The 13,855-nt window shown below is 42.0% G+C and overlaps 1 protein-coding gene across 6 annotated transcripts in view; it reads left to right on the top strand.

The window, feature by feature from the left end:
• Positions 1-13,855, top strand: part of PAG1 (phosphoprotein membrane anchor with glycosphingolipid microdomains 1) — a 116,551-nt gene that overhangs the window by 20,339 nt on the left and 82,357 nt on the right. For 3 of the 6 annotated variants that reach the window (XM_030011987.2, XM_030011986.2, XM_030011992.2), the window contains one exon: positions 6,889-6,948. The exons of the other annotated variants lie outside the window; for them this stretch is intronic. The gene's annotated coding sequence lies outside the window, so the exon portion shown is untranslated. The remainder of the gene's footprint in view (positions 1-6,888; positions 6,949-13,855) is intronic. 6 annotated transcript variants of the gene reach the window in all.

The following is a 13,855-nucleotide window of genomic DNA, read 5'->3' on the forward strand; positions in this document are numbered from 1 at the left end:
TGTGCTGGAGGCAATGCAAGGATGGGAGGCATCAACACCCTGCAGAGCGGTAGCTGACTCCTCACAGCCTCTGGCAGACACTGAATGTGAGAGATTACAGGGCAGGCCAGTCTGGTTTTCCACTGGGAGTAAGCACTCCCTATGGCAGACCCTTGAGCTGTTGGTGTGTCTAAAGAAGACAGTTTGAACAAAATCCACAGCTCGTATGAATTGGTATCGCATCCTTAACAGGCACAGAGCGTTATCATTTCATATTTTGAAAGAACTATCCTGTAATATCAGTCCATTTTATTACTCTACTGCTTTGTGCTATCGGTGCCAGCAGAGCTGAGAGATGAGGTAACGCAAAAGATATGTTCTAGCCCATTTGTCCCCCAAGTGCATATTTTGCTGTGGCTGCGTACCTGCACTCCATGGACTTGGATTGGGAGGGGAATATGCTTTAGTGGTACAGACTCTTCTGCGTAGTTCTGCCAAAAGATGGTCTCTTCTGACCTTCTGCTTTTGACTAGACCCGTTTCTTTCTACTTCTGTGTTGCTTGTCTTTTCCTAAGCCTTATTCTTGCCTCTGTTCTTCACTCTTACAGCTCCCCTAGGTGTATTTCCCTCCACAGCCACTCTTCCCATCTTTGCAATCAGTACATTTTGTCTTTTTGCCCAAAAGGACTTACATTACTTTCCTGTCATTCACTTGACTCTCTCTTGTTGCCAGTGTCCCATCCAACCTCTCAGGCCTCTGCTACTGCCTCCTTAGCTTCGTGTCCTCTGGTCTCAGCCAAGCCAGTATCGGTCTCCCCTTGTACCAGCTGCATGTTGGATGGGTCTCAGCTCACCCTGTTTTCATCCAAGTAGTTTCCTGATCTCACTCTCCTTTTCCACCCATTTTTTTCTCCTTAGCTTTTGTTTAGATTGACTGACTCTCTCACCCTCCTTCCTCCCTACTCTCTCACCCTCCTTCATCCTGCTTTTCTCCCTGACTCCCCAGCCAAATTTCCTTGCCTGTTCTTATCCATCATCTTCCCCACATATCTCTCAGTCCCAATTTTCCCCATTTTTCCTTACTCTTCTCCCATTTCCTTACTCTTGTTCCTGTTTTCACAGGATTACACCTTTCCCATTTCAGAAGGCAGTAAAAAGCATTTCTCTGACATAAAGTTTTTTCCTAGGTCATGTCAAGTCCCTTCTTCAGAGAGTAGAGATACTCAAGCTTCTCAAAGAAAAAGTATGCCAAGACCTTTTAACTTAGGCAGTGAACAGTACTTTTCTTTGGCTTTATTTTCAGAAATATGTGCATCATTTCAATGGAGATACCCAAAATTATATTTAGCATGAGCATGCATTTTTTAACAGTAGAAAATGGCTCTGGAAAGGGGAAAGTGCCAGACAGCTGTAATAAGCAGCGCTGCTGCCAGCCTCACCTCTGGTACTTATCATCAGGAAATGCCATTACAGTCTTCAAAGTCCTTTTTCTCAACATGTTGGCAAATATGTAGCCTTGGGAAGATTTAATACGATGCTGCAAATTTTACAAGGCTCCCAGTAGAGTCAGTTGTCCAAGGAGAAGGAGATGCATGAGCAGTGAACTGCTGCCTGCCGTGCTGGTTTGTAAGAGTTAGATGAGGAGTGAGAGCCTCACTTTGGAGTTGGGCATTGTTTGGGAGTCCCTTGATGGTAGGACTGCATGTGTCTCTGTGTGTGTGTGTATATATATCTCCTAATCATCATTCCAAGACTAGTTCTATATATGTAAATCAAAAAAGACACCTCACAAATTACAGGAGCCTGTATCACTGTAGGCCTCCCATTTTATAGAAGGGTCAGACTGGGATGCTGATATCCAGAACAGGGTTGGTGATACTGCAGAAAATTTGCAACTCTTGAAGTAGATTTTTGGATTTTTAATGGCTAAACGTGGAAAGCAGTTCCACCAACCTTATATTATACAAGTTCTGTCTGTCACGTTGTGCTTTTTCCCAGATAGTAAAAGGAAGACATGATCCCCAGTGAGTTAATAAGAATAATTCTTTCATGCCGGGGAAAAAAGTGAAAGGAAAAATGAGCTGCATAAGATTTGCCTGTGACATTTAAAGTCTAAATCTGAGTTTGACTGAGTAATTTATCCTTGGGTATTTGCAGGAGGGAGAGCAGGAGAATATGAATGAGTGCATCTCAGTTATGTCTGAGCTTTCTGATAGATTAAGAGAATTTTTGGTGACTCCATCTGGCTGGAAGGTCTATCTGTGTGATCTCTTCTCCGGCAGATGGAAGATAACACTAGCAGGAGTCCTTTGATTATCAAAGCATGGGAATTACTCCAGTGCAGTATCACCCTGAGACACCACTTTCTTTCAGAGTGACAGGTGATGTTTCTGGGATGTTAGAGAGAGCTCATTTCCCCCTGCTGCACTGAACATGTGTACACCAGATTTTCTTTGGCAATATTAAACCTTCTGTATCTGTTGCTGGTGAGGAAAGAAATGAAAATACAGAGTATCCATGTAGAGAACATAGCAGGTACAAAGAGACTGAAGGAAGAGGATATGTTTATCAACTTCATTAGTATTTCTTTTACAATCTGCTTGGATTCTTGGAGTTTCTATGAACTACTTTTTGAAACATGTAAGAGATGATTAAGCTGACATTAATTGAAGTCTTTCCTGAATGTAGAGGTTCTGTCTCAAACCATGTAGCAATTTTTATTTCCCACTGCTGTTGGCTTTCTGCTAGCACATGTCTTTGCAGTATCCCACTGAGCAACCTCACACTTCTGTCAAGACTTCTCTTTGCAACATGCAGTGTTGCATGTGAACCTACCAGCAGTCCTGCATCCAGACCTTTCTTTAATTTCTAAGAATAACATTCAGCTTATTCTTATGAGTATCAGGAGTTAACTAATGGAGCCAACATCAGCCTTCTGTGAATTGCTTACCACTTTGGCGTGTTACCTCTGTTTATCTGTCAGAAGGCAGCTGTGAGTGTCAGTCCTTGCTCGGAGGGAGGATGAGAAAGGACTGTGCAACCATGGAAGTTGTGGTTCAGCAGGGTTTTCTCTGGTGCCCAGGGAGATGTGGGCTGGGGAAGACCGTCTCTACCCTTTTCAGCACTGGAGCATGTTCTGGTCCATAGGAGGAGGGTCCGCCTGCCGCATGGCAGTTCTGGGGGATTGCTGTGTTTCCAACAGACGAGACTGGAGCACTGTGTTTATTCTTCAGCCTGTGCTTGTTTCTCATCTGCTTTTCCCCACAGTTGCACATCACGTAGAGTCACTTGAAATACAGCTGTTTTCACCAGCTGATTGCTGGTGAAAGGGCTGGAAGGGATGTCCTGTGAGGAATAGCTAAGGACTTTGGGCTTGTCTAGTTTGGAGAAAAGGAGGCTGAGGGGTGACCTCATTGCTCTCTACAGCTTTCTGTGGAGGGGACATGGAGAGGGAGGTGCTGACCTCTTCTCCTGGGTATCCAGTGATAGGACGTGTGGAAATGGTTCAAAGCTGCATCAGGGGAGGTTCAGACTTGACATTAGGAAGCTTTTCTTTACCAAGAGGGTGGTCAAACACTGGAACAGGCTTCCTAGAGAGGTGGTCGATGCCCCAAGCCTGTCAGTGTTTAAGAGGCATTTGGACAATGCCCTTAAAGCCATGCTTTAACTTTTGGTCAGCCCTGAATTGGTCAGGCAGTTGGACTAGATGACTGTTGTAGGTCACTTCCAACTGAAATATTCTATTCTATTCTAATATTTTACAGTCTGGACACTGGCTGTGCAGTGGAATTCACCTGTGCTAATGATAAACAGCAGACCACAAGGTTAACAAAAGCTGTGCTTGTGAGAGCATGTTTGCCTCAGTCACTGCTCTGTGGAGGAGGTTAGGAGTAAGTCATCTGAGGTGGCAGTTTCCCACATGCAGACTGTGCCTTTCCCAACTTATCCATGCATATCATTGCAGATCAGGGTAGAGAGTTAGTGATCTGAGTCACACCTCAGTGCAAATTCATAAAGATGTGTAGAGGTCATCTCTGTTGATAGGAAATACTCAAGTCTCGCTGTCCATCCATGTGGGTCGTTATGTATGAACTTGCCCCTTTTTTACCACATAACTACTGTAGCCTCATCTGTGACATTAACTTATGTTTGTACAAGCAGTCAGTGCTTTGTTCCTCAGAAACCTGGGGCAGATCAGGAACAGTCAGGTTTTGGGTGTTTTCTGAAGTGAGATGCAGAATTACTTTCTGTGGAGCTTCCCTGCATAATTCACAGGTGCATCTTGCTATCTGCCCGATCACTGCCTGTTTCATTTCACCTCTTGCTCAATCCTGGTTTTCAACATGAAATTCTTAATCATAGCTCATGTCATATCTTCAGGAAATGCCATTGTGGTAATCTCACTGTTGGTCTTTTGCTGTCTTTTGGTGCTTGCCAGCGCTAAACAATACAGAGGGGACGCTGTAAACATCTGAGGTTCCAAATGTCAAACCTCAAGATCCTGTTACAAAGAACGTAGGACAGCAGCTGGGTTACTCTACAAGCTTTGATTAAGATGAGCATGTTTACTGCTTCTTAAATATTTTCTTTGTTTTATTTTAATATTTATCAAACTTTTCCTGCCTTAAGTAACTTTTGTAAACTTATTTTTCTATTAATACCCTAACATGGCTGTGCATAATTGGCATGTGATTAATACATTTAATGGAGTTTCGGTCTTGAATGTGATTCCTTTGGCAGTCTTTCTGGTTTTTTCTCTTTGCTATTCACGTTGGCCACCTGAGACACTTTCTGATTTTTTTGGCATAACATTCGTTTTGATTTCATAGTTGATAGCATTATTATTTTATCAAATAACCTGATAAATTGTTACAGCAAGACTGCAGCAGCAGCCAAAGCACTGATGCTTTCTAATGGCGCACTTTACCTCCTCTCTATTATCACTGCCCATTTCATTATTTGCAAGTTGATTACAGCTGCGTTTCTCAAGGGCTATGAAATATTCAGCAGCCCGGACTAGCCTGGGGAGAATCGGAGTCTTTGCAGTTGAACACCTGCCCTCAAAGGCAAAGAGGAACCAAAAACTTCTCGTGTTTAAAACTGATGGGGAAATTCCTTCTCTGCTTTAGCTTTCCCACAACACTGACTTAGAGGTGCACGCTAATTTAAAGTTGCCACTTTACTTATGCTTGTCATGGGATGGGGGAATAATAAGAATAAATATACAACTACTGCATTTCTGCCATACTTGCCTGGCTACAGCAAAGAAGGAAAGAAATGTTGGTATAATTGGTTGCCTGTGTGTCAGTGTGAGGCAGTTGGCATTTTGGGTGGAGTTGGGAAAAAAGCTCTCCGTTAAGGGCAAAAATTAACACTACCGGTTATGTTCTCACACTTTGTCTCTCTGGAGGACTAGCCCGCAATGATTGACTGAAATGTGCAATATTTTACCAAGTAGGAAACAGATAAGATTTTTATAAACAGGATACTTCATCATTAAAGTAAAGAAACAATTGCTTTGACCTTGACACTGAATGAGCAAGGCCAGCATTGTGATAATTGAGAATGTAGCTAAGCAACAGTTCTCCAGGAGCTTGCACTGCTTTATTTTTAGTAGACTACACCAGTAAGGGGGAAGGAGGGGGGGGGGAGCCAAATGAGCAAAGCAACTGGTTAATGCTTACAAAAAAAGAAACTATTTCTGTCTTTGTGCAAAAAGTTTGAGTTGTAATACGCGCTTATACAGATTTTATTTGGGTTTACATCAAAAAAGTAATTGAATCAGTGTATCCTCCTGTGGACTGAACAAGCAGATAGCCTGACAGTATCCCTGATTTCTTAAGCTGCTTTAGAGACTTGAGTCTCTTCTGAAAATTAATGGTGTAGAAGAAATGGCATATTCCTCCAGAAGTAGTCTATTTTATATCTATTTCTGCTTGCTTTGGCAGTAATTAGATTTCCTAATCTTACTGGTTAGCACTATACAGCCTAATTTATTTGAAAAGTTGGACAGTAATTTTAACTAAATTAATTTGGAAAGTCCTTTAAATAAGTTCTTGCAACCACTTGCTGTAGATATGCTCTAACTTTGGTTTAAACTAGTCTTACAATACTGGAGCAAGCCAGTTCCCTACAAAGTAAACAGTGTATGACCCTTTAAATCTGAAATAAACATCCAGGGAAAGGAAGGTATTTTCTTCTAGCTAAGTCAATTTACAAACCAAGTTGTTAGTTTAATTTTTCATTTAGACAACGGAAAGAAAATCAGTCTGAGAAGTTCAACATTTTTATTATGTAGGCATTGCAGGATTGATTGCAACCACATGGCTGCTCCATTATCCTGTAACTAAAAGTATGTGTTGCAAGGCTGGTGCTAATGGAAAGTTTGCAACCTCTTTACCTCTCCCTGTTCCTAGTAAATCTCTCATCACTGACTTGGATGATCTTTCTTTAGATACCAAACCAATACAATTACTAAGTAACAATGAGTTTCTGCTCGTAAAACCCAAGCAGTTACAGAAATCTCTCTGAAGATACTGTCACTGCAATGGTATGAACTACCCTAACTTTACATATAGGAGCCTTTAATTCTGACTTGGTCTATGAAATCCATTACTGGCAACATCACAAGTGAGAGAATAAAAATGTCCTAATTCTCAGCCTAACTTCTTTACTGGATCTTTGAAAGTCAGAAAATAGTAAACACAAAAATAATTAAAAGGAGTTTAAAAACTGTATTAGTTACTCTCAGGTATTTTAAATACAGGAAGGAAAACTTTTTTTAAAGTACTTTTCTCTGGATAGGATTTTAAATTTGAAGAAACAAGAGATAATGTATATTGTCTGTTATATTCTCGTAGTGGAGCATAATTGAATTCAGAATTGTGAACTTCTTTTTTTTTTGCCTAGGAGGAAACGTTTGTCAATACTGTACAGCCCTTGAACATCAAGCTCTACAGAGAATCCAAGGTAATTGTTTATGCAACTGCTTTTTGTTTCCTGTGGTGGTCAGCTTGGCTTTAGTTCAGTTTTGTGAAGACCTCTGTAATTTATGAAGGTGCCAGTGCAAAGCAATTAAACTGGGTAGCAGCAATGTTAGAAGTAGCTTTTGCAGAAGCTGTTGCTTACAGCTTCATGATCCATGATGTGCTGTGTGAGGTGCCAGCGTGTGTGTGTATAAAATAAAGATGTGAAACATTTTGAAAATGCAGTTGTTGTTTTCATGTCTTAAAAAGCAGCTGTACCAGTCACAGCTAAAAGGTAGAATCAGCTGGATATGGTTTAGTATATGGTCATTCAGAAAGCCTTTCCTTATCCCTCAGCATTCCAGTCTTCTAGCTGGTTGTCTTCCTAGAGCTGTGAGAGGCACCACGTGCTCTGCAGCGCTGGCACAGGCTTTCCTGCCCTGGATGATAGCAGTTTTGGTCAGTGGATCTGTTTTCATCAAGCAGAGCGTTGACTGCCTCATTGGAAATTGCCATCTTTGCTCACTTTGCCAAGTTCTTAAAAGCTGGTTATGCTGTTGCAATTGCTGTAGATGCCACAGATCTATACATCGCATTTGCTTGTTCCAAAGCCTGTTTTGAAAGCATAGCAAATGAGGTCTTCATTGGTATGGACAGAAACTAAATAACAAAATAGACAGCTGGGAGTTCATATTTCATATTTAAGTTACAAAGCTATCCCACTGCGGAGGGTATGGAAAAGAATACTGTGGTTAGGAAGTTAGTCTGGGCATGCAGTCTGCAAGGCACATCTGGTACCTTTGCATGGAGACCAATCAGATCCTGTCTTCAGTATGTAGACTGGTGCTGCTTGCATTCATTTACTGGAGGTCTGATGAGATTTGAGCAACATCAAATTTATATTGGGTTGCCACTTAAATAATTAACATCTCCCAACACCTGGCAGATGGTGAATTTTCAAACACTGCAGTTATTTTTTATTCCAAGTATCCTGGCCCTTGCTGGGTGGCTGTTTCTAATATGTAATGAGATGGTACTGGACTGGATTGCATTGTATGTAATGTACTCAATTTGTGGCTGAGTTGAGAAATACTGGGAAGATTTCAAGTCCCTTCCTTAGCGCAATGATAGCCTTGAAACTCTGTGGAATCAGTGCTTTGCTAATGCATACCAAGCAGGTGGTCTTTACTTACAACATGTTGGTAAGATGATAAGTGAAGAACCTTGAAGGTAACCACATTGCACTAACTGACATGGTGCATGTTCCTAGCTTTTCCTAAAGGAAAGTTGGTTTGCTCAGACAAGCTTACTGGTTTAACTTTGCTTTTGCAGAAGCTGTGAGCACACCTCTGGTAACATACTGGGTTACCACAATTTGTCTGACCAGGTACCTCCTAAGCTACAGTGACTGGTTGTACAAGTTTGTGTGAATATACTCCGAGTCCTCCGAGTCCCTCTCAGTCTCTTTTTGTTATCTGTACAGAGTACAGACATGCTTCAATCCCAAATCTTGAGCCCATGAGAAGTGCATAAATATAACTGACATGACTGATGGAAACATTGCTTCTTGGTAGTATTTATCTTTAAAAAGAACATAGAAATCAACGAGCTCGACCAGACACCTTAAAGGTGGTGTTAATGTAAAATCAATTTGATATCACACATACTTCTGGAATCTTACCTTGAGGAAGCCAAAGGACTGTGATAGTTGTCTTTAAATCTGTAAAAGATACTCAGATCTGGAAATGAAACACCTCTGAAAGGTCAGGGGTTTTTCTCTCTCTCTTCCCTGTTGAATAGCTCATCATTTTGGAAATTCTGTTTGCAATAAAAATGTGTTGATGACTCAGTTGCATGTCTAAAGGACCTGCGTAACCTGAACTCTTGCACAGGAAATCAGAAATTGTGAACAGGTTATCATGCCATGTAATCCTCCATCAGCGTTAAGGCAGCCACACGGTACCCTCTGAGGACAGCTGTAGGTCCAGCAAATTCTCCTTCTAGTTCAAAAAAGTTGGGAATCTTAGAGCTGAAAAAAAAGATTGTTTTATTGGGGGTTTAAGGTCTTTTAAAATTCTGGATTTACTTCTCTGATCCCATTTATGGTACAACCCAGAGACAGTTGTTTGGCCTTGAGCGAGGCTGGAAGGTGAAGACAGGATCCTTTCAACCAGCTTTGATGGTGTAGAAATAGTATCAGACTTTAGCCTGGCAGTGTGGGATTTTTGACTGTGTAAAAAACCAAACAACCCACCCATGGATCACCTTACAGCTATGGTGTAGAGAGTGGCTGAAAGAAGTACCTTCAGATGGAGGCAAGTGTGGCCAGTGAAAAAGGAGGTGGGTGGACTGAGGATTTCTTTCAGCCAGTCAGGCTGCGGAGGGTCCTTCAGTGTGGAACCACATCTCAAGGTGCTGCATGCGTACAAGGGTCTGGGTATTTCACTGAGGGGTTCCTCCCCCAAGGTTGGTATGGCTCTGCCACATCAAGGTCGAGAGGTTACAGCCAGTGTCAGTTTTAGGAAGCATAATTATTCATTTGAATAGCAGAAGAAACGTTAAGAAAGTGTGTATCAAGTAGTTGTTGGTGAACTGTCCAGGGTGAAGTGGTCCTGTCACCCGAGGGTTGGCAGAAATACGTGTTGTGCAGTCATTTGGTTAGAAGTGGAGGAACGGCGGTTTCCTGCAATAGGTGTTGTGGGGGGGTGGACATGTGAGGTGAAGAGCAGGGCAGGGGTCTCTTGGGTAGGTCTCTGTGGCAGGACAGGTGTTTGCAGGCCTCCCCTGCAAACCTATGTCTTGCGCAGGATACGCAGGCCTGGTTTGACACGTGTGGTGGTCGTGTCTGGGCTTCGCAGTGGTCTGCCATGTTCCCTGTGTCTCTGCTCTGGGCTGTCTGGCCTGGCGTTGGCTTGGCAAAGGCACAAGGCATGTGGCTGAAGGAAAAGTTGTGAGCTGGTGAGCCAGGTGCCGGTAGGAGATGTCAGGCTTGCTGACATCTGAGCGCTCATCAGGACTGAGGGAGCTCCATCAGGAGCTTGGCCATGCCCGCCGCCAGAAAGGCAACAAGAAGGGGTGAAGAGGAGCTTCTCTCAGAGCTGCTTCAGTGTGCGGGACACGTGGTTTGGTGCTTAAAATTTACAGCTTGCCTGTGTTGGAAGTAATTCAGGAATAGCTGCTCTGCTTTCAGTTTCCATCCTGCCTGTTTCCCTAATAACGTTCACATGCAAATGGTCCACCGCCGCACACAGGGGTTGGGGTTTGTATATATTCAGCATGAATAAAAACCATACAAGCTTCACCCTGAGCCTTCTCCTTTTTGCTTAAGTTGGGTTTTGGGGTTTTGTTTGTTTGTTTGTGGGTTTTTTTGTTGGATAGGATTTTTTGTTTCTTTTTTTCTGGAAAGCCCCCTCTCTTTGTCTTTAGCACTTTACTTTGTTTGAGCTGGTAAAAGCATTTTCTATCTCTGTTGATGCTAATAGGCTCCACCATGTTGGCTAGTGTGAGCCTTAAGACACCTCTTATCTCCAACGCCGTCAGTGGTAGCTTCTGCATGTCTGCAGGTTTCCTTCCCTGAGATGTCAGGTTTTCCCTCTGCTTTCTTTAGATTGCCCTTCCAGATGGCCGGCTCTTCTGCAGGAGTAAGCACCCCTGGGCAAGGGCACTCAGCTGCGGCTCCTCAATCTGAAAGGGTCATAAATACATGAAGTTTGTGCTTTTCATTACACTGAACGTAACAGGAGGAGCTGCCTTGTCAGCATGCTCCCAAGGGAAGGATCTGCACTAAAAGGTCTGCATAACAGCGGAGGGGGGGCAAAAAAAACCCCTCTGAGAGCAATGTCCCTGGGCTGGATGTTGGTGTCTTGGAGTCAGTGATCTCACAGGTCATCCGTGGGTCTGACTACAACTTGCCATCTTGCCTTTACCTCTTCGTTTTCTTCCTCCTTTGCTGTTTGCGTGGCCGTGCTGCTGAGCCTGGATGCCCAGGGCTGTTGTGAGGCTTGCTGGCAATGAGCGCTGTAAGCTTGCCCCCTGTCCCGAAATAACCCAGCCACCTCCTTACGGGCTTCCAGCATGAGGTCGGTGTTTGCGAGGAACACAGTGGGAAGCAGGCGTTTTTGAGGAGGTGAGGATCCGTGAGGCTTCGGCCCCGCTGGCCCTGGGTGAGCCGGGAAGGGAGGTGACGCGCTGTCGGCGGGGCTGAGCGCTGCCGCCTGGCACAGCCCAAGCCTTCCTGGCGCTGGAGGACACAGAGGTGGAAGGAGAGCAGTGCAGGAGTCAAGCTTGTGCAGGTCCACCTTCAGTGAGGTACAGGAAAACAAGCGTGTGGTGATTCCTACTGATGCTCCCCACTATATGGTGCGTTCAACAAAACCCACCCTTCTCGGATGTAATGTAAAGGAATTAAAGAACCGCCTCGCGACAGGAGTTAAGGTCATTTTATGTAGACCCGTCCTGTAGAAATGGAGCGATTCAAATATTGCTGCAGCGGGTTTACATCTGTGGGGCGACAGTAGCAGTGTCAGACCAACGAACTGCGCTGACTGCGAAAATAGGCTAACGTTGCAGGAGTGACTAAGGCGATTATGGAGCTGCATGAATGATTAATTGACCGTGCTTTTGTTTCAGTTTTGATCCCAGGCCCTCTGCAAAAAAATAATAAGGCAATTTTGGAAGAAGGTGTTTTTAAAATAAAAAATAAGTCAGTTGTAATAACAGCTTTATTATGCACATATGCACCAAAACTACTCCAAGAGGAAGAGAGTAAAAAAGCAGTTGCTACTGAATCTCTGTAATATGACTATTTGAAATTTGTAGATAAGTATTCACCAGACACTTTGCAGTCAGAATATCTATTCACATTTTAAGAGGACAATATTACTGTTCTTCAGATAGGATATGCAGCGACATAGTGGTAGTGCTTTCTTAATAACCCCCCTTTAAGCTCAGTTTAGAAAGCATTTGTTTTGTTATTAAAATTACCCTACATATTTGAGACAGACTTCAGCTGAACAACTGCCTAACACGTGCTAGACACATATTGATTTTTTTGTCTTAGCCTAACGTTTCTCCTGGGCATCATATTATTTATTCATAAAGCAGGAATGATGTCTGACAGGCAGTTAGAGGGGTGTAGAGCTGTACTCCAGAAACAATGTGAAAAGCTTTGCAAGGACCCCAAGAAATCAATGTGCTGATGCTAAAGAGCAGCCTTTTAATTCTGAGCACATGTTCATGCAATCGTTCAGTGTGGAAAAGGAAATTTAAATAACAAATAGTTACTATTAAAACTGCAGGCCTAAATTTTCATTCATCTTTATTCCAATTATCCGAGCCAAGGTGGAAGTAGGCAAAGGCGGCAACTAGCCAAGCCCAGACACCTCTCAGCCATAAAGCTGTCTCACTACTCTAGCCCTAATTTGCACATTTGTATGTAGATTTTTGTGGGAAGTAAGACATTTTTATCAATAAAGATTTAAAACTCAAACGTTGTTCAGAGCGCCAGATACTCCTAAAGCGTGCATGATTCATAACCACTTACTCTAATTGAGTGTTAGACTGATGTCTGTACAGCAGATTAAAATAATAAATAGCTGGTATTTTTAGAATGTGAGTTGAAATATTTTGATAAGCCAGTCATTGTGATAGACCTGTTTGAAAAAAATTAGGCAAAAGGAGATTTGTTCTAGTTTTGTTCATTCAAAATTAGATCACAGCATACTATCAAGCAGTATTTGCTGGTGGAAGATATATTTTATTTCCAAAAATGTTTTGCCTACTGAAAAAAAAATAAGTGAACTCACAGGTATTCTTAGATTCTTAGGAAAAATTTTATCTGACCTTATATGTCTCTCAGCAAGATAAGTAACTTTAATTATTGAAGTATTATATTTGAAGTGCAATAGACATCTGAATATCTTGTCAAATCAGGCGACTATGGAATTTGTTTCTTGTTATTTAAAACACAGATAATGCAGTCGAAAAAAGGAGCACGTCATCATGTAATTAAATATTTCATTTTAATGTATAAACAAGGGAGCTGAACTAAATTTGTTCTGGCATTTCTTGACTTTCTAGTACTTGACTTTGAACCTGAATGTTCTTTGATATATAGGGTTGGGAATTTCAAAATTTGCTTTGTGTATTTTGAGGGGGGAGGGGAAATGTAAGAAAAGAATACATTTCTACTCTATAGACATGAAAGTTATCGTCTTTCTCTTGGTTAATAAGAAGGTCATGTTATTTACGGTGAAACCAAGGCACACATTAACCTTGTGAAGCTAAGAACTTAACACATATTCCTTAAATTGGTCTGCAGAACACCTTATAGCTGTTTTCTCCAGGGAAGGCTTTGACCTCTTCAATCATGAAACATCACAATAAATGCAATTTTAAATCACTCAACTGGGACAGCATAATCTGTGTCCATCCAGAATAAGTAAGAGTGCCTGAAGCATGCACACGTTTATATTTTTTTCCCAGGAAGCGGTCTTTAAAAAGAACGGGAAAATGTGATACCTCACTGGTATCTTCTACGAAATCAAATGTATGAACTTTCACATTTAGTATTCTGACATATAAAGATGGCATTGGGGAAGCACTACAGTGTTTTCAGATGACTGTCTTTCATGGATTTGAAAATCTAATTTCATTTGACTTGATCTGAAGAAAGTGTACCAAAAATGATGTTTTTCTGAGCTATTGTACATGTTGCAATGGGCACAGTTTTTATGGTTGCTATCTGATGAGAACATGAAGTTTTGAAAATACCTCATTTCTCAAAAATGGATGCATTTTGATTTGCTCTTGCCAATACTTTTGAATGCTGCTGTTAAGTCGCAAGAGTTACCATGTATTTACAAGTAGGTTTTAAATGACAAATTTACTGCATAGAGTTAAGGATGTCTGAA

Source organism: Aquila chrysaetos, chromosome 4, assembly GCF_900496995.4.
Source record: "Aquila chrysaetos chrysaetos chromosome 4, bAquChr1.4, whole genome shotgun sequence".
NCBI classification, from domain to species: Eukaryota; Metazoa; Chordata; class Aves; order Accipitriformes; family Accipitridae; genus Aquila; species Aquila chrysaetos.